At 44.8% G+C, this 12,581-nt stretch overlaps 1 long non-coding RNA gene across 1 annotated transcript in view; it reads right to left on the bottom strand.

Annotated features, from left to right (window-relative positions):
• LOC108449364 overlaps positions 1-12,581 on the bottom strand; it is a 174,019-nt gene that overhangs the window by 45,450 nt on the left and 115,988 nt on the right. The window contains exon 3 of the long non-coding RNA XR_001865529.1: positions 8,608-8,671. This is a non-coding gene — a long non-coding RNA (uncharacterized LOC108449364). The remainder of the gene's footprint in view (positions 1-8,607; positions 8,672-12,581) is intronic.

The raw sequence follows: 12,581 nt of genomic DNA on the forward strand, positions 1-12,581 counted from the left end.
TCAGGGCAAGAACTTTGGCGGCAGGTTTTAAAATCCAAATGCACGTCTATAAACCCAACATATTAATAACTTAACAGTTTTCAATAAGACATCAACATTTGCATGCAACTTCCTACTTGTTATGTGCAGTACTACAATTTTTTAATGTTTCTTGGACGCTGGCCAGAGAGTCTGAGTCCCTAGTTAGTTCATCTATTACTTTCTTGCCACAATAGATCTGGGTCTTGGCCAAGTACTGGACTCATACTGCATACAAAAACACAAAATTCTCTCCCTTATCTGTTGATAGTCTTCACTTCCCAGGGAAGGGAGAAAAAAATAGCATAAATTAAGATAAATAAGTAAATACATAAAAATTCAACACTAACTGTAGTAGAATTATTTTTAGCATTTTTAACACTACGTGTAATCAAAAGATTTCCTTATGTATTTATACTGCTTTAGTCTCCCAAGAGTCTAATTCATGACTATTCACCTGAACAGGAGAGGAAGATCTCTTCCTTAAATCCCTCCTGGAGCTCCTCAGGCTTTCCACAAGAGCGAGCAAGGTTACCTGACCTGAAATAAAACAGGGGAGGAAGAGGCTTCAGTACCATCCTTCCTTTTTCAGTGTTTCTCAGCCTATGGACTATGGAAGGGTTTAAAGAGGCCATGAAGGGTTAGAGGCAGCCTCTGTTTTACATCTGACCTTTTTATCCCTTACTCAGAGCCTCTGGTGCCTTCAGAGGAAGACGGATGAACACAGAGGAGATGCCTTTTGAAAGAGGCTTGAAAACATTGTCCAGCGCAGCTCTGGTGGCAGGGCAGTGAATGTTGCCTTTGACTGGGGGTTTAAGGTGGCAAACTCAGATTAACAAAGGGCAAGGAGAAAGGAGCGCGTGATGCAACGATCCCGGCTGTGGCTTTCCAGCCGCGTTAATCCCCCAGCAGCCTGAGCTGCCCCTGAAAGGGCTGGGCCTGCCCACCCGGCCCTGGTGGAAAGGTCTTTGCCCACTTGAAGATCTGCATTTGATCAGCGAACGAGCAGGGTACAACTTCACCTGACCACCCTAAAAACACCCCTCAGTGCTGCTGAGCACACGGAATCATCATACTCCTTGGAGTGGGGCAACAGGAAGGGCATTCCTACCCCTGGTGACCACGGGACCACCACAGAAGCCGAGCCAGGGACATGTGGGGCAAGGCCAGGAGCAGCAGGGAAGGCATCTCACCTTCCCCTGGGTTGCTGCTAAAATCCCATCCCATCCCAGTCCACATGGAGCACTTTGCTGTCAGGGTAACACTGATCCCAGCAGTCTGCTGGGCTGGCTTGGAAAATTTTGCTACTAATACCAAGGTAGCTGACAAGGTACGTGATTCCTGTACCTTCTGCTTGAGCTGTGCAAGTGGTTTTTTCTGTTAATTTGCCCAAATAAAGCATCAGTGCCTTAATTTCCGTTGTTCCAGGAATTAGATCATCTCAAAGAATGAAAGGATGCTGTGTTCGAGAGGGGCAGTGTTTTTATGAAGACACGTAATTAAAGGAAGCCATTAAAGATACTTGTAAAAATGATTCAGATTTTTATATATGATGACTAACTAACTTATTATTGCTCTTCTTGGTCAGAGATTAATGGGAATTTTTTAAAGCATAAAGAATTATTTAACAAGCTGCAGGATATGTATGGGCTTGGAATACACTCTAATAGTGTGAATAAGAAGAAATGTTGCTGTTTATGTCCTTAACTAATGAACCAAAGCTAAATCCAGAGACAGCCAGATGTCAAAAAACCCCAAACCCAAAACAAAAAAAAAACCCCAACCAATACCTAACAAGCAAGTGGATATTTTTTACATGAATCTAAACAAAACTTTAGCCAAAAATCCCTCCCTTTAAGAAAATCAGGTTCCCATGTGCTCTAACTCGAGGTGGTAGAGGAGCACACCAGCGTGGTCTCAGAAATGACTGAGAAGCACCAAAGACTATAAAGAAAGAGTTTAAAATCAGGGGATGCTGAATATTCAACAACTCTTTGTGAAGGGAAGGAGACAGCAAGGCAGAGAGAACAAACCTCTACTTCTTGCAAGAGATTCCCATAAAGAAATTGTCTTTACAGAGCGATGACAACAATGTGCGTGGGCAAAGATTTCTGTGCAAGGAAAACTGACTTCTAAGATCACAAGTAGCAGAGTCACTTGATGGTTCCCTCGATGAGGGCACACATGGACAGCTTTCGTTTTCCCAACTCTTCCAGGTTTTAAGTGACCTCAGTGTGCAGTGAATATCACATCCCCTCTGTGCTGAAAAGCCCGTGCCAAGAGGGAATGGAGCATCTCTAGGCTGACACTGGCACTAAGGGAAGGGAGCAGGTAACACTTCAAGAGAGAAGGAAGTGGAAGGCAAACCAGTTTCTCAGGCAGCTGAAAAGAGCGTGTGGTTCTTTTCACAACTGATTTGAGAAGCATTTTCTGCAGTAACTGCTCAGAGCAACAAACTGCAGTGATTCCCCTGCCCAGGTGAAGCAGCAACAGTTCCCTCTCTCTGCCTGAAACAAATAAACACAAACCAGGTCTTTTCCAAAGCAGATCCCAACCAAGCCGGGTAGCAGCAGTGAGCCTTCTGCAGCCTGACACCCAATTATTTTAATACCCACTACATCTTCCCCCTCTCAGGGCTCACTGGGTTTTTTTCCTTCAGCTTTCTGAAGGCACACAAAGAATTGAATAACCTTTTCTCTGCATACCTGGCTACAGCCACATCACTGAGGGGGGTCCTTTCGACATTTTAAAGGCCCTGAAGTGTGTGACAACATGGCACTGCAGTCAAGAATCTTGCCAGGGAACAGAATAAGAAGATTTATTTTATTTTTAATATTTGAAAGATTTCAAAAAGCATTCAACTGGATTTCTCACTAAGAGGATGAGTGAAGAGAATCCTTTGTAACTAAGCTGGGAGGCCCAAGTCTTTTATCCATTGTTACACAGTTTTTCCCCAGGGCAGAGTTAGGAAGGCCTGCAAGCCCCAGCAGCTTAACAAGGCAAGTACACTGGGTGGGCTTTTCTGCCATTGCCTAAGCTTCTCCCGAGGAAGGAGCCGCCGCAGCCATGCGGGTCCCGCGCTCATCCCAGGCCCCGACAGGCGTTATTTGGGAAGATCCTGGTGGCAGCAGTGCTCTCCCAGCAGTGACTCTGCCTGGCCTGCCTGCAAAGCACACACACACCCTTCAGTGCCCAGACACCTCAGCCTCCTCAATAAACCAGGAGCAAAACCATTCCACACAAGATTAGTGATGAATTGGCACTTGGATTCATCGCTGTGCATTGGACTTTGCCAAGCCACCTCTTCCTGTTGGCTTTTTTAAACCCTCACGCACAACTGGTTGGTCAGAGATACCTTATCTCTTCCAGGATAGGCCGGGTAAGAGTAAGAAACCAGTGTAACTGTGCTGCTGACACCTTCTTTTCTTCCCTTTTGAACTTCTACCATCTGTATGCAAAAACCCTTCAGCCCTGACGCAAATGAACTGGTGGGTTTTGATCACACGGACCTGGATATTCCCCGAGCTTGGTTTACAGCAGTGATGGACCCCCCTGCCTTTCCCAAGGATGTCTGGGTCTGGATGAAAGTGAGAACCTCCCTGATTCCCAGCAATGTCAGAAGGAGATCAGGGCCTGAAGCAGGACATCCAGGACACATTCTTACCCCCAACCCCACAAACTCTTGTTCGAGGACTTGTCCAGCTTAGTTCACTACAAAGCCATAAATATGCAAGATCTGTCTCCTTCCAGTCCCTGCGTGAGGTACGGGAATGCGGAGCAGCAGAAGGCCAAGGATCACCCCGTCCATTTGTGCCTCAATCAAAGCATCAGAGTTCACCATTCAGAGGTGCTCTCAAAGGTGAAATAAAAGAGCTTTTAAGTAATTAAGCCCCTCTTTTCCTGACTTGCTAGGAAATTTGTGAGACACTAACATGGCAGAAATTTTGAGGGCAAATGTCTTACGTACGAAACCAGAAGCAGAAGAACACGGAGTTTGTAAATAACAATGACAATATTTGCTTCCTTGATCCCACTGAAATTACTGGTCTGTGGTTTAGGTACGTGTCAGTGCCATAAAGCAGGGTATTCCTGGGGACTGGGAAGTGGCTGCTCCGTGTGTCAGTGATGGAGTTATGGAGTGGCAGTGGCCATTTCATGGTCAAACTTACAGAAGGGTTTTTACTATATGCTCAACTCTCCCAATTTATACTCCAACAAAAAGCTGAAGAAATTCCTACATCAGACCAGAAACCACAGTTGAAATTTTTCTACAAAATTTGAAAGGGATCCAGCCAGAGATTTTCCTAAGATGGCGCCCCTGAAAAAGCACAGCTCACAGGCACAGACCATGTCCTCCCCGGTTTTCTCACACAGCGTGAATCTGGATATGAGCAAAGCTGTTTGACAAAATCATTGCCCTTCTCAAGCCTCTTCTCCACTAAAGCCAAGCTCTCCTTCTCCAGCCCCATCATTCCCATGGACATGCTGGAACAGCCCAAGAAAAAACCATCTTACTTATGTGCTATATTTTAATGTTTATGGTATGGCTTTTTGTATAATAGGAATAATCGCTACTGCTTTGTAGTACACTTACAACAAATAGCTTTTGAGATTGCTCAAACACTTTAGCTCTACTTCAGCTCTTAATCAAACTCAGCAGCTGTTTATTGCAATTACACCATAAAGCAACAGACATTATCCCTTAACTAACTGTCTTATTAATATAGGTAGTTACACAGCTATTTCATAGTTAGTCTTAAATAACTGCTTTTAATTATTTTATTAACATAAATAACCATCTCAATAAATTTAAATTAAATGCATATGTGAGAAAACACAATTTAAAGCATTGCACAGAATTGCATCTGTTTACTAATGTTTAAATTGATGTCATTGTGCAATTCAATTAAAGCGCAACTTTCATTTATTTCAATTTTTGATGGCCATGAAACACCTAAGACACCAGAACTTCCTAAACATTGAAATGGGCACTCTCTGCTCTTCCTGTGTTACTGTATTTTCTTGGCAGTATTAGTTTGCTGCCAGGTGAATGAGATTTCTCTCTACCCACAAAATTTACAATTTAATATCCCCATTTAATTTTGTTTTCTTCCCACTCCCACAGCAACAGATGACTGGATTGCATTTTGCCTTTTGATTCAGTTGTGCAACTCTGCTTTCAACGGAGAACAGGATTTTACTTTCCTGTGCAGCGCTGGATCCTCCATGCCTTATGCCATTTGTTCTGCTGGGATCAAGCTCTTTGCCTTCAGCTAAAGGGAAGGCAGACATTGCCTGACCTGGCCTGAAATCCCCTTTTTCTTCCTCAAGGGCGCTGGTTTATTGTTCCAGGGGCTCATCCTACCCAAAAATCCCACACTGCAGAGGAGGCAGCACTTGCACAGCAGCTTTTATCCCCCAGTGCCACTATGGAAGGTGTCTCTGGAAAGGGGCCCCAGCCCAGATTAGTGCATTCCACCCCTTGTTTCCCAGAAGGGTCTGCCCAGCACACTGGCCTATTCAGATTCTCTTTGGGGATGAAACAAAAATCTCCTCTCCTTACTCTGGTTTAGATGCCTCCCCCAAAGGATAAAGAGGAAAACGCTTGCTGGAGAGCAAGGGGAAAAGGAGAGGGACTCCCTTCAGCCCTCAGAGAGAACAGATGATGTTAGGAAGCACTGGGAGAAACTAAAAGTGGCAAATGTAAGGCAAGAAGGGCGGGGGGGGGAAATGAGGCTGGAAAACATAAAGATGCAAAAGGAGGTAAGGAGGTCTCACATACTTTCCTGCTAGGTCAAAACTTTTTAATTTTGTAGTTGGTGCAGGGACCTGCCAGTGAGAACTGCTACCTCTTAAATCACAAAAAACCCCTCAAAAGTAACTGGGATATCTTGAGAAAAAGCATTAAACTCAGGAAAATGTAAAGCAAAATTTCTCTGAGGGTCTCGATTGGGATCTCAGCAGCTTTATAAGCTTCTAAATTGTGGAAATAAAGGCATATTTGGCTCTTGGATGTCAGTCAATGCCAAAGATTTCACAGGAGAGGAATGAAGGGAAGAATTTGGTGCAATAATGGTGACTACGGCTAACTAGCCAAGTCCATCCCATCCTCTGACTGCTCATGAGAGAACACAATCTCCCTAGAGGGAATCATTAAAGAATTCCAGTCCAGGTTCCAATGCATTTCCATGCAGGTACACTCTGTGTCAGGAGGAAGATGCCTCAGTGACACCAAGCCTATGGAAGAGCAGAATGTGGCTGCGACAACAGAGCTGAAAACACTAATTTATTGATTTTAACACTTCTATCCAAATGCACCAGGTAACATGAAGGAATAATTACAGGCTCCACCAGAGAGGGGTTGGGATCTGGCAGACACACCAAGCTCCTCAGGAGACGAGCTCTTAAAACTTTACAGACTCCGCTGGGCAAAGACAGGTGACTCAGTACAAAGGGCTGTTACAGAAAAATGTAGAAACCCCGAATGAAGGCAGACGTGTTTAAACTTCAGGTAACTGAGAGTGATCAAGGGTTGGATAATTGAAGTTCCAATGTATATTTGCCTACACTGTCGCTCACCTTTGAGCCCTACCTAGGCATCTTGACATTTATGTAGTCTGAAATCCTGAAAGCTCTGAGTTTAGACAACTAAATTGTTGCTTGTCAATTTAGTCTTGACTGAAAGACAGGTGTTTTGTTTCAGAGTAACACTCCTTTCAGACTCCTCTATTCCCAAGCTCACATTACTGAGCTAAGGAACTATCAAAAATGAAATAACTTACAAGCAGGCGAAGACATTTACATACCTCGAACAAAGGAATTCTTTGGGCAAAATAGGGATTTTTAATTATTGCTTGTTTTTTGTCATGTGGGATTCTCATCTCTGGCTCTCTGGTGGGAGCTGGAGGAGCTTGGAGGCTTTGAAGGTTCCTATGTTTTTGGTACTGCTATGCAGTTTTACAAGCTGAATGCAAAATGCTGTCTGAACAAAAATCCAGCTGAGAATCTGAACCAGAATTCTCCAAAAATGCAGTTCTAGAAGCAGGCATACATCACACACACAGCAGTCCAAGGGGTACCTGTTCCGCTCATCCTAACTTTAACTCAAAGTGGGTCGTTATTACCAGGCCTTCATTATCATCTCTAATACTGCAGGCTTCTTGGCATTGTGGCAGGGCTTGGACCTCAGTCCCTTTATTTATGCCATTACGTGTGCTGAAGGCAACAGAACACAGGCTCAATCACAGTGACCTGCCAATAACCTCAGCTGTGACCTGGAGGGATCCCCAGTTTTGGCATAGGTTAAGGGTCTCATCTCATTTAGAACCTTAAGCTGGATTTGAACTGTAGCCCCAGAAGTAAAAAGCCAGCGTTTTTATCTGGGAAGCCACATGGCTCTGGCTTCCTGATTGGTACTTGTGACATCCCAGTATTGGCAAACCAGGGGCATATTAACCGTGGGCTCTATTTTCTGCCCTTAATTATGGCCAGCTAGTCTGAGTTTTCTTTCCTTTCCTTTTTTTTTTAAAGGAATTGAGTGACAAAGTGACTATGCATATCATTCCACATTTGAACTGTAAGACTTCAGTATTTCTACCTCTAGTGTGTAATTGGATCAGCTGCCAGTTACAGAAAGGAGCTGGGTGAGTATTAAGTGTGTGGAAAATGAAGAAGAGTCCAAGTGTGAAGGGGAGGAATAATTTGACAAAGCCTGCAGTGAGCTGTACGTGGTTTTCTCATTCCAAAATGGAGTAGGTTTTGAAGCGCATGAGGAAAAACTGGCTTTGATTTATTAGCTTTAGTTCACAGAATGCCAGCCACAATCTTGGAGCAACTCAAGACATACGGAAAACCATAGTCCCTGCCCCAAGGAACTCACAATACCCACATTATCATAACGAGGATGGACCAGTGCCAGCCTGAAAAACACTCTGCTTTTATCTGGGTCTTCAACAACCTTGTCAGGCAGGGCACAAAGCTACTGCCAGGGCTGGGGCTTGGTGTGACCATGGTGTGGTGGCCCTCAAACCATCACACCCCATGCTCTTTTGTAGGTCCCCACTGTAACACTGTCTCACTTGGAGTCTCCCAAAGAAATGAAGATGATGTAAATATGAAACAGTTTAGAACCTACCACAAAAATCCACGATAAATCTTAGCCCCTTAAAAAGGTGATAAATAGGTGAGGACTCTGTGTGGTCAGAAAGTGACAGTGCTTCTGTCAGGACAAGAAAGTTGAGTTCCAACGCTAAGCACAGGTAAGGCAGGATCACACAGACAGAAACAGTTCTTTACCCAGCAAGTGTTCAACCATGTATATCCTTAGGAAGTGCAAGCAAATCCCCTCAGATAGGAACTTGGAGTCTGCAGGTTTCTGGTCAAACTCTGCTGGTGGGACAGGAGACCTGGATATCGAGTGGGCAGCCAGAACATCCTTCACTTTGCATTCAAAGATGCAACTCAGGACAAAGATGTAATCATGAGGTGGCCAATTTAGAGGATTAGGAGAGAAGCCTGCAGCCTGAAATCAAGGAAAAGGTCACAACATCCAGAGCAGCCCATGAAAGAAGCAGAATAAATGGCAATTACCTAGAAATTCCCAGACAGTTTTCCCTCAGCTTTAGAAATGCTCCATAAAATCCAGCATGCTGATCTGTAGGGAGTAAGCAAGAAAAATTCATTAGTGGTGCAAACAAAAATTACAAACATGCCAGGTGACTGCCCAGAAGGTGGAGAGAGCAAAAACCAACTGAGATTTGCTACCTCCCAACTCCAGGAAGCTACACCTGGTGGTTTGCTGCCCATGGGGCCAAACTGATATCCTGGGATTTGGAAATTCCTCTGCTACACCTTTAGTAGCAGCAACTAATTGAGAGGAGCAGTGTCCTAAAGGGCTCTGGGGTTATGGCCACAGAGTCACATCCTTTCTGGTATAAAAGCCCTGCAGACAAGTCTACCAGGCAAAAACACAACAAAAAAAAAATCTCAAAATCATTTCTCTCTGACTCTCCAAGGGGGTTAGGGCATTAAGACAGAATGTCCTACCTCAAAGGAAGTCAAGATTGGATCAGAACATCTCAGAGAGATAGAGAAGGAGAGATGGCAAGAGGCAGCAGTGTAAAGGTTTTATCAGCATGAGCTGGCGATGACCACATTACTCATAGGTCACTGTGCTTTCCAGCTGACTAGCAACAGATGAAATAAGGAAAACAACGGCCTCTGGATTTCCAGGTAGCAGCTGCAGCCAAGGCTGCCTTTTCAGCTGCCCTTTTAGTGTGGAATATGCAGGCACTGCTCAGAAACCGCCTGACTTCCCATGCAAAAGGGAACTGTGAGGGCTCACTGTCAAGGAGAACACCAAGGTAATATCTGGGTTGTCAGAGGGAGGAAAACGTCAAATGCAAGGCACCTGGTTTCCCCTACAGCTTGCATACTTCCAGTATTTCCTACTACTGAACTGGAAGTACATCAGAGATCCTTGTGGATCTCCAGGAGGAAGCCCCAGGAATGGGTGCCTTTATTATCCTGATGTCAATCCACAACTGTTACACCAGAACACAGGCGCAGTTCTTCATGTCCCACAGCAGCAGCCGTAACACAGATTTTGTTACCCAACAAAGATGTTAAATACCCTTTATTTATACCAAAGTGACGCCATTCTGCCAGGCTGTGCACAGAGACTTTGTCACAGACCGCTCACGCTCCTGGAAGGTGCCATCTGATCAGATACACACCCCGAGATCCCGACAGCTGAGGGGAAAATTACACTGCCATTCCTGACACTTCCCAAATAAGCAAGAGCTTATAACGATAAGGATTTGTGGGATCCCTCTCCTGCCGGGATGGATGCACATGGGGTAATGCCCTCCTGCTCTGCGCTGAATTCTGTCACCCTGCACTGCGTTGTTTCCTGTGCTCAGAGATCTCCTACTTGTGTTTGAACTCTCTGAATACTCTCTTCAGCTCCACACAAGGAGCCAGAGGCCTTGGTAACCTTCTACCCCAGCAGTTCTTTTCCTGCAGTCAGGAAATTAGCTCTTTTGTTTTGTTTTCCTTTTTTTTTTTCCATTGCAAAGAAATAGGGGAATTCCCCCTTCCTGTGCCTGGTTTCATGCAGGGCTCTGATGGCAGTGGTTGGTGACAGCAGCAGGAAAACCCAAGCCATGCCACTCACAAACAACAGTGTCACACTTTGTGTAGGGTTTTATGTCAATATTTTGATAATTTCAGCTATTTCACATTCTTACTGGCATTGAGATATCTAGAAAACAATGTATGCTTCAAATAATTCTGACAGCATCACCATAGGCCTGTGTGAACACTTCTTCCCACAAAAAAGTCAAATCAGATAAAGCTCTGAGACATGATTTTCAGCTGATATAAACCCACGAAGATAATGTGGTAGGACAGAGTGAAAACTGGTAGGACAGTTTTCACTCTGAAATATCCTGGGCCCTCTGTCTCCTCCATGTGAGCAGGGGGAACAGGTACCAGCAGGGAAAGGTTTCATGTCTCTGCCTCCCTGGTGTGAGTTCGCACCAGGAGCTGCCTTTTGCCCTGCCAGGTTTTCTTCTTCCTTCATTCAAGAAATTGTCTCTCTCTTTTTTTTTTTTTTTTTTTTTTTTAATGAAATCAAAAAAAAAATCCCCCTTTCTGCTGTCCAGCTTTGAAGAGAAGCCTGATTTGTGTTTTCAGCTAAAAATCCCTCAAAAGTCATGAGAGGATGCAGTGGGAACGGATTAGAGAGGACAGTAAGTGGCACCTCTACTACGTTTTACCAGGATACAGGAAGAAGATAAATATGAGACAGACAAACAAGAAAGTTTAGGAAAGAAGGGAGAAAACACACGGAAGATGTAGCAATAAAGGAACCCCATCAGTAGTAGCAACAACTCGAGGCGAAAAGAGGACTGATGTGTAAGCTGGGCTAGCATGAGTGAGGAAGGGTAAAACAAACCTTCGCAAAGCATGAAAAAAGAAAACCAAATTGCATTTAAAAAAAACTAGTGAGAGGGGAAAAAAAAAAAAAAGCCAGAGGACAAATAAAACAGAGAGGGAGGATTTCTAAGAGCACAAAAGCAGAGGTCAGTGGTCCATGGTAATTTTCTAAGAAATAGGGATGCAGAAGTGAAGGAAAATACCTAAATGTAAAAGACTCCTTATAAACAAAGGGCACATTGACTGCTAGCCCATGATTTTTTTGAAGGTTTGCTATCAGCATATCTCCAGTGATAAATGCCTCCACATGATGCCAGCTCTCTGCAGGCACAACTACAGCAAATCAGTTCTGCCAGGCAGCAGATCAAGTGACAAGGAATCACTTCCCCCCATTTCACGTGGCACAGCCCTGGTCCATGCACATCCTCTCCAGGATAAACCCTCGGGAGAGGGGCATGCCAGGGCAGCAGGGCAGGGGTGTCCAGCAGCACATAGAGGGAGAACACAAATGGGTAACTAAATTGGCAGCCCAGAGCTTCATTCAAACAATGATTACACAGGTCCATCTCTGACCAAGGCTCCTCATTGCACATCCTGCTCCAATTGCTCCTTTTTCTCACTTGGGAACTTCTAGAAAAAATACTTCTAGATTGTTCTTGCCACACCCACCAAAACTGAAAATTGCCAAGAGCATCCTCTGAACAGCAACGGCACCCACAAAAACACTGGAATGACAGGAACCTGTTCAGGAGCTGCTTGGTGACTGCTGGGCCTGGGCTGGTGCCCTGTCAGGACAGTAACCCCGTGTCATTCATTAGACCCCCTAAGCTCAAGTTAATGTCCCAAACCGCCTTCTGAGTGCTCTGGAGCACAGCTCCAAGCTCAGCTGTCCATGGAGAGAGGAGCACCTGAGCCACCCCACCAACCTGAAGAGCCATGATAGGGATGTGCAGGCCCAGTGCAGGGCAGGGATGGGGCTCCGTGGAAGAATGGTGGATGGAAGGGCCTTGTTTTAACAGTAAAGATGATGGGCGACCCTCAGAATTTATGCAGACACTTGATGGAGTTAAAAGCTGTGCCCACTGACATGTTTCCAAGCAACCCCCAGACATTATCCTGCATGTGGGCAAACACTGTTCTCCCTCCTATGCCATCAGTAGGGTTCTATGACTAACACCAGTAATTTCAAAGGCAATATTCTGCCTATTGATCAGAACCCCATTCTGGGAGGGAGGGATTCAGACTGACACTGAAAGTTGAATTTGCAGATTGTATGTGTACATTCACTTGCAACAAAAGAGCCACAGATAGTCCTCTCTTTATCAGTGAAATCCAGTTAGATTCTGTGGTATCGCCAAAAGACAACAGTCTGGCCCCAAATCCTCAATTTCCACAAACTCCCACATCGTGCTGCCACAAAGAGGAGGCTGAGCAGATCGTGCCCAGATCCTGCAGTCTTTACTCAGACCTCAACTATCATGGAAGTATTGCCTTAACTCACCACAGCCTCTTCACTACAAGTACTTCTGTCCATACCATCTTTGCCAAAATAAACACTGCTTTGGTTTGGGGGGTTTGGTTTGTTTGTTTTGTGGCTGGGGGGGGGGGAAAAAAAGATGCAACTT

Source organism: Corvus brachyrhynchos, unplaced genomic scaffold, assembly GCF_000691975.1.
Source record: "Corvus brachyrhynchos isolate BGI_N302 unplaced genomic scaffold, ASM69197v1 scaffold69, whole genome shotgun sequence".
NCBI classification, from domain to species: domain Eukaryota; kingdom Metazoa; phylum Chordata; class Aves; order Passeriformes; family Corvidae; genus Corvus; species Corvus brachyrhynchos.